The 18,339-nt window shown below is 38.2% G+C and overlaps 1 long non-coding RNA gene and 1 other non-coding gene across 2 annotated transcripts in view; one reads left to right on the forward strand and one right to left on the reverse strand.

The window, feature by feature from the left end:
* The window catches only part of LOC113178070 (uncharacterized), a 99,992-nt gene that overhangs the window by 16,981 nt on the left and 64,672 nt on the right, over nucleotides 1–18,339 (forward strand). The window lies entirely within an intron of this gene.
* On the reverse strand, nucleotides 10,577–10,649 carry Trnaa-ugc (transfer RNA alanine (anticodon UGC)). The gene has a single exon. It is a non-coding gene; the product is annotated as a tRNA-Ala (tRNA).

Below are 18,339 nucleotides of genomic sequence, written 5' to 3' on the forward strand. Positions count from 1 at the left end.
CATCAAGGAAGATAGTTTGCAATAAAAACAAAACAAAACCAGATTCATAGGCCCACATTTTGAGGAATGCTGAACTAGGTTCTTAACAAATCAACTTTTTAATTGAAATTGGTTTTACACTGCAACCCTGTCCTTGAATTTGTGTCTGAACCTTTTGTACTTCCCATGAATTAACCCCAGTTAGTGTAAAGTTTCAGTCTCTCATGATCTACTGCAGGACCAATGTGCAAAATGGTCCGTACTTATTGGATGTTTTTTCACTGCTCATATGCCAGACAGCCTGCTAATTTCCACTTCCTCAACTTGGCTAGTTTCTCAGAGTGAACTGCTTTCTTTTTAGGTTCAAATACTCCCCATCAATGGCTGGCTTTGAACTTGGGATCCTCCTGTCTCAGCCTCCTGAGCCACTGGGATTATAGGCCCGTGCCAGTGCACCTGGCTAGCTGAGTGATCTTAAATAAGTCATTTTCTCTTTCGGGATTTCAGTTTGTGCATCTGTAAAATAGTACCCATTCATCAAAATTAGCTCAAGCTTAACCCCCCCTTGCCCCATCACATGCATGTCCTTAGAAACCATTCTTGGCTTTCTCAGTTGTACCTTTCTTTCTTCCTCATTGTGGGAAAAGCAACTCCGTTGTCCCTTGCTTGTACATCTGTGCTTTCTTAAAGGGCCACTTTAGGATTAAATGGAGGGCTGGGGCTGTAGCTTAGTGGTAGAGTGCTTGCCTAGCATGTGTGAGGTCCTGGGTTTGATCCTCAGCACCACATAAAAAATAAATAAATAAAACAAAGGTCCAACAACAACAAAAAATATTTTTAAAAAAAGATTAAATGGAATGATGGTCATGAAAAATAATGTCTGTCGGGCTGGGGTTGTGGCTCAGTGGTAGAGTGCTTACCTAGCATGGGTGAGGCACTGGGTTCATTCTCAACACCACATATAAATAAATAAAATAAAGGTCCACTGACAACTAAAAAAATTAAAAAGATAAAAAGGTCTTTCCATGTTGATTTCTCCAGATTATGTCATCATATGTTAGTAACCAAGGGGGTCAAAATCAAAAAACTTATGATTCTGATTCTAAAGACTCATATTATGAGTCTCTATTGACCATAAAACTAAGGAGCCAGATTGGGGTTGTGGCTCAGTGGTAGAGCACTTGCCTAGCACATGTGAGGTACTGGGTTTGATCCTCAGCATCACATGAAAATAAATAAATAAGATAAAATAAATGTGTCTACCTACCATTAAAAAATTTTTTTAAAAAAATCACTAAGGATCCCATGTAATTTTTGGACTAAAAACTAATAATAGTCTGAAGGTTTTGACCCAGATTTTCTGTTAAAGAATGGGGGGAAGTATGAAGGTAGAGAAAACAGGTTTTACTGATAGTCCTGGGTAAGCTCCTAACTTTATGAAAGCTGGACCTAGTCTTTGTCCCAAAACCTTTGTAACCTCTAGAATTGCTTAGCAAAATGATTTCTACTGAGTAAGTACTCCATTCATGTATAATTGAATCATGGGAAGCTGCACCATATTCTTGATTTTCTTGCCCCACATAAGAAACACTAAGATCTGGTGAATATGTTTTCCCTACCTTATTGTGATGAATTGTGTAAGTATGAAGCAAAAGGGAAAGAATAAAGGTATGTGTGACCCTATAATGGACAGAATTGTGCCTCCCTCTTCATATGTTAACGTACTAACCCTCAAAGTAACTATATCTGAAGATATATAAGACTATAATTAAGGTAAAGGAGGCATAAAAATGAAGCCCTAATTCAATATAACTGGTGTCCCTATAAGAGACAGAAACACCAAGAAGGCAAGTGTCAGATAAAAGATCATGTGAGGACTCAGCAAGAAGGTAGCCATCTGCAGCTTAGGAGAAAGGCCTAAGGGAAAACCAAACCTGCTGACACCTCGATCTTTGACTTCCAGCTTCCAGAACTGTGATAAAATTAACTCTGTCGCTTAACACACAAAGTCTGTGATATTTTGTGGTGGTGGACCTAGCAGATTAATACAGACTTTATTCTACTTTGTATGTATTTATTTACTTATTATTTAATTTTTAGTGCCAGGGACCAAACCTACATCTTTGCAGATGCTGAGTACACTCTCTACTGTGAAATATATCCCTGGTTACCTATTCTACTTTTCTAATAAAAGTAAAATTTCCTGAAAGTGTGTTCAGTGCAACTTTAGCAAAGTTTTAATACATATACAGAAAATAGGTTTAATGGTCAAATAAACTTGAGAAACTTAGGGTTAAAACAAAATAAATCTGATTCTCAGGGTTTTAAATTTGCTAACAGGGGCTGGGGTTGTGGCTCAGCGGTAGAGTGCTCACCTCGCATGTACGAGGCCCTGGGTTCGATCCTCAGCACCACATAAAAATAAATGAATAAATAAAATAAGTGTATTGTGTCCAACTACAACTAAAAAAATAAATATTTAAAAAAATAATTTGCTAACATACATTTTGATTCTCCAATATAATGCAGTATACAACAACAATTTCCCAAAGTTGTTTTGACATAAAACTTCCTACCCTTTTTTGGAGCAGTGCATATTCCATAGGACTAGTATTCTGTGGGAAACAATTTAGATGTATAGTTTTATTTTTCTTATGCTGATCTGCCTGCTTTTAAAACTATCCCATTATACACTGTCAGATGTTAAAAGAAAAAACCCTGGGAAAGAGAGTCTGAGTCAAGTAGTATAAAGCTCCAAATCAATCATTCCTGGAATGAGAAACAACCCTTTCTGGAGGTCCTCAGAGAAACAAGTATTTACTGTCATTCCACCAACATCCTTCTTCAAGGACCAGCCCAGATTTAGAAGTTACAATGGCCAAACCCAAAATTGAAACTTACTACCTACAAGGAAGTCAAACTACAGTCTGGGAATCAAGACATTTATAACTATTTCTATTTTTTTAAATTCTTTTTTGTTTCTCCAAAAACATAGGCAATAAAAATCTTTTAAACAAAAGGACCCTTTGAGCTTGCTGTCTAAGCAAGAAGAAGATGAAGAGAGAGTGTACCCAATACCATAGTCAGATTGGGATGTGCATGAAGAGGAGGGGTGGCAGAGTAACAAGTAGTGTACAGTAACAAACACCAAAAAGAGAGGGAAATAGGCAGAATCTGTGGAGCTTCTAACAAGGAAGAAAGAATAAAGGAAGCTCTTTTTGGCTTGTGCGGCAGGATTTAGTCTTTAAAAGAAAGGGGAAAAAAAGATATAAATGAAGCCTCCTCAACTCTATATAGAGATTTGGAGGTCCTAGGCCAAAGTCAGATGTTGTTTCAGTGAAGGTTCATCACATACTTATTGAGTACTTACTATATGTCAGCATTGTTCTAGCAAAGAAATGACAAAAATCTCTGCTTTCACAACTTTACCTTCTGTTGGGAGTTTTTTTGTTTTTAGTTTTCTGCTTTTTGTTTGTTTGTTTTGCTGTGCTGGTGATGGAACCCTGGACCTCATACATGGTAGACAAGTGCTCTACCACTGAGCTACATTCCCAGTCCTCTAGTCATTGTTTATTATATTTATGCTAATTTTTATTGTAAAAATATCATACAGAAGATTGTGTACAACATATGGGGGCCATATTAAAAATAATCACAAAGAATAATCATAAAGCAAACATAAATCTACAAACAGCCTTGCTTATGAAATAGAATATTACCAGAACATAATGAGTTCCCATGTAATTTTTATATCATGTTTTCCTCTCCCACAGAGATAACACCTATTCTGAATTTTGTGTTAATAATTTCCTTGAATTTTTAATTAATTTATTTATTTTAATAAGGTATATATGACAGCAGAATGCATTTTGATTCATTGTAAACAACTGTGGCACAACTTTCCATTTCAATGATTCCCTTGCATTTCTTTATAAGTTTTACCACAGTTTCTGTGAAATACTAAGCAATTTTTTATCAGTCAGGGTCCTGGCAGGAAACAGATGGTACAGTCAAATTAGGATAATTTGAGGAGAGTTTATTAAAAAAAACTATTTACAAGGGTGCCAGCAGGGTATGGTAAGAACACCGAATAAGATATTAGCCTGAGGCTAATAAGAGGTCTTATTACTCTAGGCTTGAAAGGGAGCCTAATTTAATTAGTTTGGCTATTGTAAGTTGAGCTGCTATAAACATTGATGTGGTAGTGTCACCATCATATGCAGATTTTAAGTCATTTGGGTATAAATTGAGGAGTGGGATAGCTGGATCAAATGGTGTTTCCATTCTGAGTTTTCTGAGGAATCACCATACTGCTTTCCATAATGGTTGCACCAATTTGCAGTCCCACGAGTAATGTATGAGTGTACCTTTTCCCCCATATCCTTGCTAACACTTATTGTTGCTTGTATTTTTGATAATTGCCATTCTGTCTGGAGTGAGATGAAATCTTAAGAGTAGTTTTGATTTGCATTTCTCTAATTGCTAGAGATTTTGAATGTTTTTTTCATATATTTGTTGATCAATCATATTTCTTCTTCTGGGAAGTGTCTGTTCAGTTCCTTAGCCTATTTATATACTGGGTTATTTGTTGTTGTTGTTGTTTTGTGTGTGTGTGTTGAGTTTTTTGAGTTCTTTATATATTGTAGAGATTAGTGCTGTAGCTGAGGTGCATATGGTAAAGATTTTTCTCCCATTCTTTAGGCTCTCTCTTCATGTTATTGTTTCCTTTGCTGGGAAGAAGTTTTTTAGTTTGAATCCTCAATTTATTGATTCTTCATTTTACTTCTTGTGCTTTAGTAGTCTTGTTAAGGAAATCAGTTCCTAAGCCAACATGGTAAAGATTTGGACTTACTTTTTACTCTATTAGGTGCATGGTCTCTGTTCTAGTGCCTAAGTCTCTGATTCACTTTGAGTTGTTTTGTGCACAGTGAGATATAGAGGTTTAATTTCATTTTGTTACATTTGGATTTCTAGTTTTCCCAGCACCATTTGTTGAAGAGGCTATCTTTTCTCCAGTGTGTGTTTTTGGCACCTTTGTCTAATATGAGATAATTGTATTTATGGATTTGTCTGTGTGTCTTCTATTCTGTACTATCAGTCTATGTGTCTGTTTTGGTACCAATACCATGCTGTTTTTGTTACTATAGCTCTGTAGTATAGTTTAAGTTCTGGCATTGTGATGCCTCCTGCTTTACTTTTCTTGCTAAGGATTGCTTTGGCTAGTCTGGGTCTCTAATTTTTTCAAATGAATTTCATGATTGCTTTCTCTATTTCTATGAAGAATAACATTTGAATTTTAATAGGAATTGCATTAAATCAGTATAATACCTTTGGTAATATGGCCATTTGGACAATATTAATTCTAGCTATCCAAGAGCATGGGAGATTTTTTCATCTTCTAAGATCTTCTTCAGGGCTGGGGATGTGGCTCAAGCAGTAGCGTGCTCGCCTGGCATGCGTGCGGCCCGGGTTCAATCCTCAGCACCACATACAAAGATGTTGTATCTACCAAAAACGAAAAAAAATAAGTAAATATTAAAATTCTCTCTCTCTCTCTCTCTCTCTCTCTCTCTCTCTCTCTCTCTCTAAAAAAAAAAAAAATCTTCAATTTCTTTCTTTAGTGTTTTGTAGTTTTCATTGTAGAGGTCTTTCCCCTCTTTTGATACCCAAGGGTTTTTTTTGTTGTTGTTGTTGTTGTTGTTTTTGTTTTAGGCTATTTTGAATGGGGTAGTTTTCCTAATTTCTTTTTCATTGAATTCATCACTGATGCATAGGGATGCATTTGATTTATGGGTGTTGATTTTATTATATCCTGCTACTTTGCTGAATTCATTTATTAGTTCTATAAGTTTTCTGGTAGAATTTTTTGGAGCCTCTGAATATAGAATCATGTCATCAGCAAATAGTGATAGTTTGAGTTCTTCTTTCCCTTTTTGTATCCCTTTAATTTCTTTCATCTAATTGCACTAGCTAGAGTTTCTAGGACTATGTTGAATTAAAGTGGTGATAGAGGCATCCCTGTCTTGTTCCAGTTTTTAGAGGGAATGCTTTCAATTTTTCTCCATTTAGAATGATGTTGGCCTTTGGGTATAGTATAGATAACTTTTACAATGTTGAGGTATATACCTACTATCTCTAGTTTTTCTAGTATCTTGAACATGAAGGGGTACTGTATTTTGTCAAATTCTTTTTCTGTATCTATTGAGATGATCATATTATTCTTGTCTTTAAGCCTATTGATGTGATGAATTACATTTATTGATTTCTGTAAGTTGAACCAACATTGCATACATGGAACTGAACCCCACTTGATAGTTGTGCACTATTTTTTTAAATATATTTTTGTATGCAATTTTCCAGAATTTCACTGAGAATTTTTACATCTGTGTTCTTCAGGGATATTGGTCTGAAGTTTTCTTTCCTTGATGTGACTTTGTTTAGTTTTGGTATCAGGGTGATGCTAGCCTCATAGAATGAGTTTGGAAGGGTTCCCTCCTTTTCCATATCATGGAATAATTTTAGGAGTATTGATGTTAATTCTTCTTTGAAGGTCTTATAGAACTCAGCTGAGAGTCCATTCTTTTTTTAGTTGGTAGGTTTTTGATGGCATCTTCTGTTTTATTGTTTGAAATTGTTTAAATTGTATATGTCCTCCTGATTCAGTATGGGTATATGTTTCTAGAAATTTGTTGATGTCTTTGAGATTTTTCTCTTATTGGAGTATAAATTTTCAAAATAGTTTCTAATTATCTTCTATATTTCAGTAGTATCTATTATGATTTTTCCTTTTTCATTATGAATTTTAGTAATTTGAGTTTTCTTTCTTTCTTTTGAATTGTTTCTTTTGTTTCAATTTCATTGATTTCAGCTTTGATTTTAATTATTTCCTTTTTGTACTGCTTTTAGGGTTGATTTGTTCTTTTTCTAGGGCTTTGAGATGTAATGTGTCATTTATTCATTGACTTTCTATTATTTTAATGAATGAGCTCAATGCAATGAACTTTCCTCTTAGCACTGTCTTCATAATGCCCCAGAGATTTTGATATGTTGTATTGGTATTCTCATTTACTTCTAAGTATTTTTTTTTATTTCATCTGCTATCCATTGGTCATTCAATGGCATATTATTTAGTCTCCAGGTATTGGAATAGTTCTATTTTTTATGTTATCATTGATTTCTAATTTTATTCCATTATGATTTGATAGAATGTTGTTTAATATCTCTATTTTTTTGGTATTCGCTTTTTTTGTAGTTGCTTTGTGGGGTTTTAATTTTCAATATAAAACTTTATATATAATGAAAAAATAGATATATACACCTCAATGTTGAAAAATAAGTACTATTATTTTTAACTACTGTTCTTTTAGATTCAGTTTTTAAGTGATACAGAGATAATGCAAATATTTGATTTAGATAACAGCTGATTCAAAGTCATCTTAGCCGGGCACAGTGGTGCATGATTGTGATCTGAGGCAGGAGGATTATAGGTTTGAAGCCAGCCTCAGCAACTTACAGTGAGGCTGTAAGCAACCTAGTAAGACCCTATCTCAAAATTAAAAATAAAAAGGGTTGGGGATATGGCTCAGTGGGTTAAGCATTCTTGGACTCAATCCCTAGTACCAAAAAACAAAACAACAACAAAAAAAAACCAACAGTCATCTTGTATATCCACTAAGAAAGGCAGAGGAATAACATGAAGGAAGTAGTAAAGGCTTCCCATTACATGGACATGATTACATCTCAGGCAGCTCTTGCAGAAGCTGGGAACTTGGAAAAGCAGCTCCCCATAAGTGAGCGATAGGACTCTTGGTACTGCTGCCAACTTACCCCTGAAGAAAAACAGGGAAAAGTATTCTTCAAATTAATCAGATTTCAGAGGTTTTAGGCAAGGATTTAAATAAGACCACAAAGGGCTTTAAGCTCATAACTACTTGACCAAACCATTTCTTTCGCAGCCTCCTCCAGAACCACCTTGATTGTGATCTCTCTATCCTCTCAACGTCCTTCCAAAATGCTATCATCACCACCACTCTTCAGCTAAAATGTCTAAGATGTCAACAGCTGCCGTGTTCAAAGATCATCCCTTTTGTTCAGAATGAACATTCAGTTCTCTTTATTCAACACCCTCAATATGCCAGAACCTGTGGAGAATCTGGGAATTGACAGAAAAATAATATACCCTTCCCTGACCTTCAGGAGTTCACCTCTTGGTATGGCAGAAACAAACATAACTGGCTGGGTCATGTGACACTTTGTTTCTTCAAAGATGTCTTCACAGCCTCCCATAACACAATGTAGCCGCTAAAGCCAGAGGGGGCTGAAACAGGAACAGTTGAAAGAGATCCTCTTCTGTTTCTCTTATGCATGCTGGAATGAGTGGCCCTGTATGTGTCCTGGGCGTGTGATGAGGGTAGGGTCTCCAACAAAAATCTGTGTTCTTGCTACTAGTATGAACCCCAGTGCAGGTTTCAGAGGTACTTCAGTATATGAAGGAAGACAATACCCCATCCCAGTGCTGCAAATCAAGAATTACTTTGCTCTTATTGCTTTGTAAATTGGTCATCAGCAATATTTCCCTAAACATAGGTCTGCCCATAAGAGGCCAGAATAGGGCTGGGGATGTGGCTCAAGCGGTAGCGCGCTCGCCTGGCATGCGTGCGGCCCGGGTTCGATCCTCAGCACCACATACCAACAAAGATGTTGTGTCCGCCGAGAACTAAAAAATAAATATTAAAAAAAAATTCTCTCTCTCTCTCTCTCTCTCTCTCTCTCTCTCTCTCTCACTCTCTCTCTCTCTCTCACACACTCTCTCTTTAAAAAAAAAAAAAAAAAAAAAAGAGGCCAGAATAGATGCAAATTCCACCATCACTGCCTCAAAGATCTCAAACCATAATTTTCCTTCAATATCTGTTTTGATCCCTGAGCTACTCCATTGGTTCCATCTCTTTCCTTTTTCCTTTCTTTCTTTCTTTTCTCTCTCTCTCTCTCTCTCTCTCTCTCTCTCTCTCTCTCTCTCTCTCTTTTGTGTGTGTGTGTGGTTCTGGGGATTAGAACCCAGGGCCTTGTGCATGCAATGCAAGCACTCTACCAGCCCTCTTTTTTTATTTTTTTCTTGGCAATTTTATTCACTCAAGAAGGGTTTGGGGCTACAGCTCAGTGGTAGAATGCTTGCCTAGCACATGTGAGGCCCTGGGTTCAATCTTCAGCACCACATAAAAATAAATAAATAAAAATCCATCTAAAATTTAAAAAAGAGGGGCTGGGGCTGTAGCTCAGTGGCAAAAAGCTTGCCTAGCATGTGTGAGGCACTGGGTTCGATCCTCACTGCCGCAGTCTGGCTGGGCACAAAATCACGAGCCACTCACACCTTGTAGATTCAAACAGCAACTCTATTTCCAAATAGAGACTCATTAAGTTGTCCAGGCTAATCTCAAACTTGTGATCCTCCTACCTTAACCCCCCAAGTCTCTGGGATTACAGGCATGCATCACCACTCCTGCCTAACATTAAACTTTTAAAGCAAAATAATTTTAGGATGATGAATGCAATGAAGAAAATGAGTTAAGGTAAGGAGATGTGATAGAGTCAAGTTACACTAAAGAAGTGATATCCAGAGACTTGTTGCCCTTCTCTGCCACCGGCCTCTATTCAGAGCCACTTTGGTTTACGTCAACATACTTCCATAACTCTGCATGTTGTTAATGCAACTATTGGAGTTCATTTTCTTTGTTTATGTAGGTCCCCAAGCCCTTTAGGCACATTGGCCTTTGCTTGCTTGGCTTATTTAACAGGAAAGAAAATGTTTACTTCACAGGAAAAAAAAGAATGTATTCTGCATCATTGGACAATCTACTCCACTGTAACCAGAAAATTTCATTCTGACACAGTAAGTCCTGTGGCAAAGGAAACACAGGAGGCTATGAGCTTGGGAGACAGAGGAGTACAAATTACATAGAGACTTAAGTATGTCCTAGTTCTCTTCTCAAAAAAGAGGTTGTCCCTCATTTTATTGGCAGCCCTCACTTTATGAACTAGTATAGTTTGAAAATACTCTTTACTTGTTGTTTTCTTAGGGACTTCTGTGTCTTCCACAGGACATGGGGATCTTACTCTCCTAGTTACTGCTGCCCTTATAATATCTGTACCACAGATATTATATAATAAAGTACCACAGACTGGATGGCTTAAAATGAAAGAAACTTATTTTCTTGTAGTTCTGGAAGCTGTGAGTCCAAGATTAAGGTGTCAGTAGGGCTGGCTCCATCTGGAGACTCTGTGGAAGAATCTGTTCCATGGCTATCTCCTCGCTTCTGGAATTGCCAGCAATGTTTTGCATTCCTTGGTTAACAGCTGTATTACTCTAGTCTCTGCTTCCATCATCACATGGCCTTCTTCCCTGTGTCTCAGTCTTCCTTTCCTTTCCTTTATTTTAATATTTAATTTTTAGTTGTAGTTGGATGCAATACCTTTATTTTAATGGGTGCTGAGGATCGAACCCAGGGCCTCGTACATGCTAGGTGAGTGCTCCACTGCTGAACCACAATCCTAGTCCAAATTTCTTTTTTCTTTTTCTTTTTCTTTTTTTGGGGGGTGGTGATGGTGGTGCTGGGGATTGAACCCAGGGCCTTGTGCATGCAAGGCAAGCACTCTACCAACTGAGCTATATCCCCAGTCCCCCTTTTCTTCCTCTTATAAAAACAGCAATCATGCACTGAAGTTGTGGCTCAGTGGTAAAGCACTTGCCTAGCATGTGTGAGGCCCTGAGTTCGATCCTTAGCACCACATAAAAATAAATAAAAATGAAGGCATTGTGCCATCCTTAGTGTATGTGTGTGTATCCATCCTTAGTGTATGTGTGTGTGCAATCATTGGATTTAGGGTTTACCCTAATTCAGGATGGCCTTATCTTAATTGGGTTACATCTGCAACAACCCTATTTCCAAATAAGACTGCAGTTACAGATCCCCGGCTTTAGGACTTAAGTTTATCTTTTGGGAGGGGATGTAATTCAATTCATGATAGCATCTTTGTGCAAGTTGGAGACAGACGCCCCTCTGGATGTATGCTGTCTTTCTCCTATGATTTACTGAGCAGACAGCATCTTTATGTGAATTACACCAAAGAATCTTTTCTTTTAGTGGAAGGAAGTATCTGCATATACCAGGATAAAGGCTCTTTTTTTTTTTTTGTACTTGGACCCTAAGCTGGATTTCAACGCCATTTATCCACCTGTGCCCCTCCTGGCAGGACACAACCTGTTCAATCACAACCTTGCCTGATCTGCACTCAGCTGGCTGCCTCTGGTCAGCCCCCGCCTCCATTCCGGCCCATCTTCTTCCTTCCACTCCTACATCTTGGGTATACAATACATTCTTGTTTTCTCTATCCAGTTTTACACACACACACACACACACACACACACACACACATACACATACACATATATATATTTTTTTTCTTTTAAGTTGTCATAATTTTAATTTGTCATAATAATGGACTCAATGGCTTTATTTGTTTTTATGTAGTGCTAGGATTGAACCCAGTGCCTCACACTTGGAAGGCAAGTGCTCTACCACTGAGATACAACTCCAGCCCTTTATCCAGTTTTTAAAATATATCTTGTGGAATGATCTCATTCTGTATCTCCTCATATTTTTCCTTCTCCCCTGGAAACATCACCCTAGTCCGTCCTCTACCATGACACCTTCCTCAGCTGTTGGAATTCACAATGATCTCCCCCTTTTCCCTTGGGTCAACCCTCCATCTCCTATTTGCAGTTCAAGTAGTTTGGATACAACTGACCCTACTCTGTTACTCCAGAGACGGGCACAGGAATTAAGCTTGGCCATCCAGACCACCTCATCTCTTAGCAGCATGATTTATCTAAGAGAATTATATACATGACCCAAGACTTTTGCCAAAACTATCAAAGCAGAGGTATTCTCTCCCTATCCAGATGGTTTTATTGGTTGGGAAAACTGGAACAATCCGGAAGAGAGTAAAATTGACAGAGAATCATGATAATATAATTTAATTATTTGGTTAAGCTATATCTGAAGCCAGATATACCCCTTGGACTTTATAGTGGCAAACACTAACAAATTCCCCTCCCATCATGACCCCCTTCTTCTTTTCTTCTCATAATTTTTAAATGGATTTATGTTCCTTGTAATTGAAAGAAGTATGACTAAATGCAGTATCTTGACATTCTTCTCTGCTCTGTTCTTCTAGGCCCATCAAAGTCTTCATAGTGGGTAGGAGTCAACCAGGTAAAAGAAAATAAATAGGGTTTCCCAACACAACGTGGTAAGGGTGGATGTAGGACTGACTGACTCTGCTGCCTGCATAAACTTGTTAAACTTGCAAGGTGTAAGGGGCCAGGGTAGGAAGTAGGTTGTGCCCCTTCTTGGAGCTGCCAATTCTGTCTGCATTTTGTTTCATTTTCTCAGGGATTCACCATTTTCCAGCTCAGCGGTTGTTGGGAGTTAATACAATGCTAGGAAGCATGCAATGCTCCTTATTATTCTTTGCATCACCAGCACAAAGGCATAACCAGCACCTGGACTGGCTCTCCCTGAGCTCATGTAGCACTAGACTGTCCTCCACCATGACACCTTCCCCAACTGTTGGAATTCACAATGACCTCCCCCTTTTCTGAGTCTATCATGAACCTCTGCATTGCACTATGACTTTTTTTTTGTATTTGTACTGGACCTATTTTCACAATTCCTTTTTAAGGTCTCAAAGGCTAGAGTCTCCTCCCAAAGTTCTTAGCACAAATTCAGGAAAGAGTCGCTCTATAAATGTTACTTGTTATTATTGTTTGATCTGAAATGCACCCCAAAGTCTCACATGTTGAAGGCTGGGTCCCCAATGTAGCAATGCTCAGAGGTAGGCTTCTGGGAAAAGTTTGGCTCATGCAGGGGCTGCCCCATCAGTGCATTAATCTATTGATAGCTGAATAAATTACTGGAAGTTGGTAGAAACTAGGAGGTAGGACATGGTTGGAGGAATAGGTCACTGGGTAGCATGCCCTGAAAGGGTGTTACTGGGCCCTTTTTCTCTTCTTCCTGATGGCAACATACTGAGTAGCTTTCCTTCACCATGCCCTTCCGCCATGATATTGTCTCACTTCAGGCCCAAAGCAATGGAGCCCCCTGATCATGGACTGAAACCTCTGAATTGTGAGCTAAAATAAATCTTTTCTTCTCAGGCTGGGGTTGTGGCTCAGTGGTAAAGCACTTGCCTCACAAGCGTGAGGCCCTGGGTTTGATCCTCAGCATCATATTAAATAAATAAAAATAAAGATATTGTGTCCATCTACAACTAAAAAATATATTTTAAAAATTTTTAAAAATAAATAAATAAATCTTTCCTTCTCTAAGTTGTTTATGTCAGGTATTTTGGTCACAGTGACAAAAAGCTAAGAGGATAGTTCAAATGAACTTTAACTATTGTAAGGATACAGTTTGTACTAAGAAAACACATCAACACAGAACAAAGAGATACTAAACATAGATATTTACAAATGGGATCCTCCCTTTGCTACTGTTATACCACTATATATCCATTATCCTTTATATTTGTACAAACTCAATACTACTATATAACATTTCATATTATAAATGTTTCTAAAAATAGCTGTCAGCATACAGAACATAGGTAGGAAAAAAAGGCATGAAAACATCTGCTTAGCTAGAATCTGATGGTATGAGATGTAAGGGTTATTATTTCTTTCTCCTCAGTCATATAGAGGAATGACTCTAACTTTTACTAATTGCTCCTCCTGAGGAATTCTGCCCAGCCTGTTATGGTACATTTTCTAAGTTGGCATGAAACCAGATTGTTCCCTGGTTGAATAAATTAGAAAGAGCAGTTGGGGGAATTGAAGGTAGTATGCAGACTGGATAAGATAACATGTCTCTGTGCCTTTAGCTCTTGATATAAGGAAAGCCCTGCTTCTCAACTTTCTCCAAGAATTAATTTTGTTGTGGGTGTGGGGGACTGAAAGAGGAGTAGTTTTCCTCTCCTTCCTTCTCTTCCATAAGCAGAGAGGAAACCAGATGTATACATAACTGATGCTTAGGTTTTTTCTTCAGCTGCCCTCCTCCAGCCTCCTGCCTTTCCCTACCATATGCAGGGTTCAGAATTAGGGCTACCCACACGTGGGGGCAGACTACCCTGTTCTGAGACAAACCAAGCCATTCTTTATGTAGTCTTGGTGCTTCACTGATGCAGGTCTTAGTTTTCCTTGTTTAAATACTGGAAATACTGGGCTGGGGCTGGAGCTCAGTGGTAATGCACTTACCTGGCATGTGTAAGGCACTGGGTTTGATTCTTAATACCAATATAAATAAATAAATAAAATAAAGGTCTATCAACAACTAAGAAAATATTTTTTTAAAAAACATTGGGATTAATAAAACCTGCATTACAGGGAATCAAAGATTAACAGGGCCTAGATGAGAAAGTGCTTTGGGAATTGTAAAGTACTGAACACATAATTAATGTTTTTTATGCTATTCTAATCAAAATTTATATGGACCCTCCTCTCTGCACCTTTCTCTTAGGCGCCAACTCCATTTCAGTTCACAGCTCTGTTCATCTAATCCACAGCATGAGTTTTCTTGGCTACTTTTAGCCTCCAAAAGTTTTTCTGAAGCCACCAATATCAAAGTATGTTGGCCTTGATAATTTTAGGTGAGGTTCAGTTCCTAGGAGATTTTTGGAGGAGGGAATCCTTGGAAATGGTGATGAGAGGATTATGCTCAGTTGAATTCCAGGCTGAATGCCATCCACCCCCAACACCCAACAATGTCTCACCCCTCATTTATCGTAAGTCCACAAGTTTCAGTTTCTAAAATGCATTTTTGTTTGATTCTTGTAACTATTTTGTGAAGCAGGCAAGGTTGTTTAATTTCATCTTATGGATGAAAATATGTTTGTCCAAGACCCAGTTATTATATTGCAGAGTCAAAACCCAGATCCAGATCCCTGGAATCTTGGAATTTTGAGTGCTGGAGGGAACTTCTAAAAAATATTCTAGAATACTTGAAACCCTCATTTTGGACTATTCTTCATTCCTGAAAATAGCTGCTAGAGGAAAAACAAAGTATAAGTAGTACTATTTTGTAAAGTGTGTGGTGGCAGGCCATACTGTAAGCAGTCCAAAAAGGTCATGAAAAAGAGCAATTGAAGGCCTTTTTCCTGAACTTCTCTTGTTCCTAATTGGAGTCTTCTACCCTGATCACTAAGTCCAGGTTCAATCTCCTGCTAATAACTCCCTTCCATTGTCCCTTTGCTCAGGATGTTTACACTGGCTCTCTCCAGTCTCTGGTTTTCAGTGCCATTACAAAGATCTTGGATTAGATTTGCCTCCCTGTCACTGCCTGATTGGGATGATTTTGTGTAGTACAACAGTCAACACTACACATTTACAGCCTGCTATATAGTGTGCCAGTTATTGACCTAAGGGCTTTACATGCATTCTTTCATTGAATCCTTTCAACAATCTTACAAGATAGATATTATTTTTCCACTTACATATGCTATAACTGAAGTTCCAAGAGTAATCTGCCCAAAGTCACAAAACTAGTTAGTGAAGAAGAACCAAGAATTAAACCTGGATGTCAGAATGTAAGCCCTGTGTGCTTAACTACTGTACTATACTACCTTCTCAGATCCTATTCTGTGGCATAATGTTTACAGGGATTTGAAGATCATTTACCTTGTGCAATTCTCTCTGCACTTTCGTTTCCAGGCTTCCAGTTGTATGGTGGGTTTGTCCTCAGAAAGATTTTGCTCTGCTTCACAAGCACTTGTTGCTTGATAAATTTAGTCCTTCTTGAATTGGAATGCATTTCTCGTTCTTAAACACAGCTGCCTGGTCTTTTCTCAAACACATGAGACTGTGCTCCATTCTTAACAAGTCTACTCAGAGATTCTTATTTTTGCTCTTCCTTTTGTTACCCTTGAGGAACCCACAGCACATGGATCATCTAGATGCACTTAAGTGCTGCAATGCTTTCTGGCAGTCTCAGATACCAGGGTCATAAGCCTGGCTGATTGGTGATGGGGGTCACACAGCATTGGCTGTTTTCATTGTACCCAAGAAGAAAGGAGGCTTTCGTTAAAAAAAAAAAGGATTCCTGCCAAAATCCTGTTTTCCACTTACAGTTCTTACAGAAAACGGGCATAGAATCAAAGAGCATTTGCGCCAAGAGGGCCCACAAATACCATCTGGTCTTAGCTCCTGAAGCCCAGAGATGGAGCAACTTAAGCAAGATGTACAACCTTTTAGCTTTATGCATTGCTAAACCAGGAAGAGATGAATTAGAATCTAAAGGGAGACTAGATTCCTAATCATCTTCCTCAGAGACTGGCTGATTTACTTTGCTCTCCATTAGCATTTCTGACATGATTTTGTACGAAGCAAAGGGAAGTATTTTATTCAAGTCTCCCAGAGATTTCTAATTTAGGTATTTGCTATTAGAAGACAAATATGCAAAAGCGTATGCCACACAACCCAGTCCAGTCAGTAGTGGACTCAAGATGATGGTGTCATTAAGATGGCTAAGGAATAGGAACAGTTGTGGAGGAAGGAGTGGCAATGGTGTTAGCTGTTTTGATTAGCTCTTGAGAGCTTGGAAAACCAGTCTCTGTGTGGACTAGTGACCTTTAGTCACAGGAACTTTGCCTGTGCTGTCATCAGTCTGTCCATGGAGAACTGCTTCTAATCTTGAGAAATCCCTCTTTCCCCTGCATCTAGGTACAAGAAGAAAGAACCATGGAGACAGTATGTTTCTTTTCCAGATTATACTTTTTAAATTTTTTTTTTAGTTGTAGATAGGCACAATACCTTTATTTTATTTATTTTTATATGGTGCTGAGGATCAAACCCAGTATCTCACATATTCTAGGCAAGAACTCTACTACGGAGCTACAACTCTAGCCCCAGATTTTACAGTCTTCGTCAGAAAGTCCATGATAAAGGGATTTCCTGAAAGACCTCATTTAAAAAAATTAGAATTTCTACACTTTGAACTTGGAAGATTATATGAAAAGTAAACTGAGAACCAAAGAAGAGACAATATATTTTTGGTTTCAAGTGATAAGAACCTAACTCTAATGTTCAGAGCTAAGTGGATCTTTATTAGAAAGATAAATTGAGCTGTCTAACAGAATCAAAAGGTGACTGGCTGAGTCTCAAAAAACCAGGATTAGCCAGGCATGGTGATGTATGTCTGTAATACCAGTGATTTGGGAGCCTGAGATGAGAGGATTACAAATTTGAGGCCAACCTCAGCAAATTAGTGGAGCCCTCAACAACTTGGTAAGACCCTGTCTCAAAATAAAAAAAGGCCTGGGGATGTAACTCAATAGTAAAGCACCCTGTGTTAAATCCCCATTATTAAAATAGTCAGGATCAGGAGCCAAAGAACCAGAGGCCTCACTCTTTCTCACCTTATATCTATGTCTCTGTGTAATGGCCTTGTCTCTTAGTATAGACTAACATTTGTACGTGAGTTGAGGACAGTCCATCAGAGTTTTAGAGTGCATGTCCTCACGTATTTATTTGCCATTCAAAATGGAAGAGAATAGCTCCAGGTTTTTTTTTTTATATAAAAATCTTAGGGAAGAATTTTGATTAGCTTTGCTTGAACACATGGTCCCCTTATTGATAGTCTTCACTAAAAGCCCCTGGTTTGGGTGACAGAATAGTGATACTACAAAAGAAGAGATTGCTAATTCCTGAAGATGGGGGCTGGAGGGTGGTGGGGGATAGCTGGGCTATAATAGGAAATGATTTACCTGAGATCCTATAGCAAGTTAGGGGAAAACTCAGGGCTAGAAAGAGAATCAATTAAAAAATATATATATTATTAGCTGGGCATAGTGGCCCAAACCTGTGATCCCAGCAGCTCGGGAGGCTGAGGCAGGAGAATCACAAGTTCAAAGTCAGCCTCAGCAACTTAGTGAGGCCCTAAGCAACTCAGCAAGTTGTCTCAAAATGAAATGTAAAAAAAGAGCTGAGGATGTGACTCAGTTGTTAAGCGACCCTGGGTTTAATCCCAGGTACCAAAAAAAAAAAATGAAAATTATTAGTAGTGATAATGGAAGCTAGGCACAATGGTACACACCTATACACCTATAATCTGAGCTACTTGGGAAGCTAAGGTAGGAGGATTGCAAATTTGAGGCCAGCCTGGACAACTTTACCAGTCCCTGTCTGAAAAGCAAATACGAAAGGTGGAGGAGTTGGGGAGGTAGCTCAATGGTCGAGTGCTCCTGGGTTCACTCCCAGAGGGCAATAAATAAATAGTAATACTAATGGCTACTTCTGAGTTATTTTAATGTGTT

Source organism: Urocitellus parryii, chromosome 11 (assembly GCF_045843805.1).
Source record: "Urocitellus parryii isolate mUroPar1 chromosome 11, mUroPar1.hap1, whole genome shotgun sequence".
Classification (NCBI taxonomy): domain Eukaryota; kingdom Metazoa; phylum Chordata; class Mammalia; order Rodentia; family Sciuridae; genus Urocitellus; species Urocitellus parryii.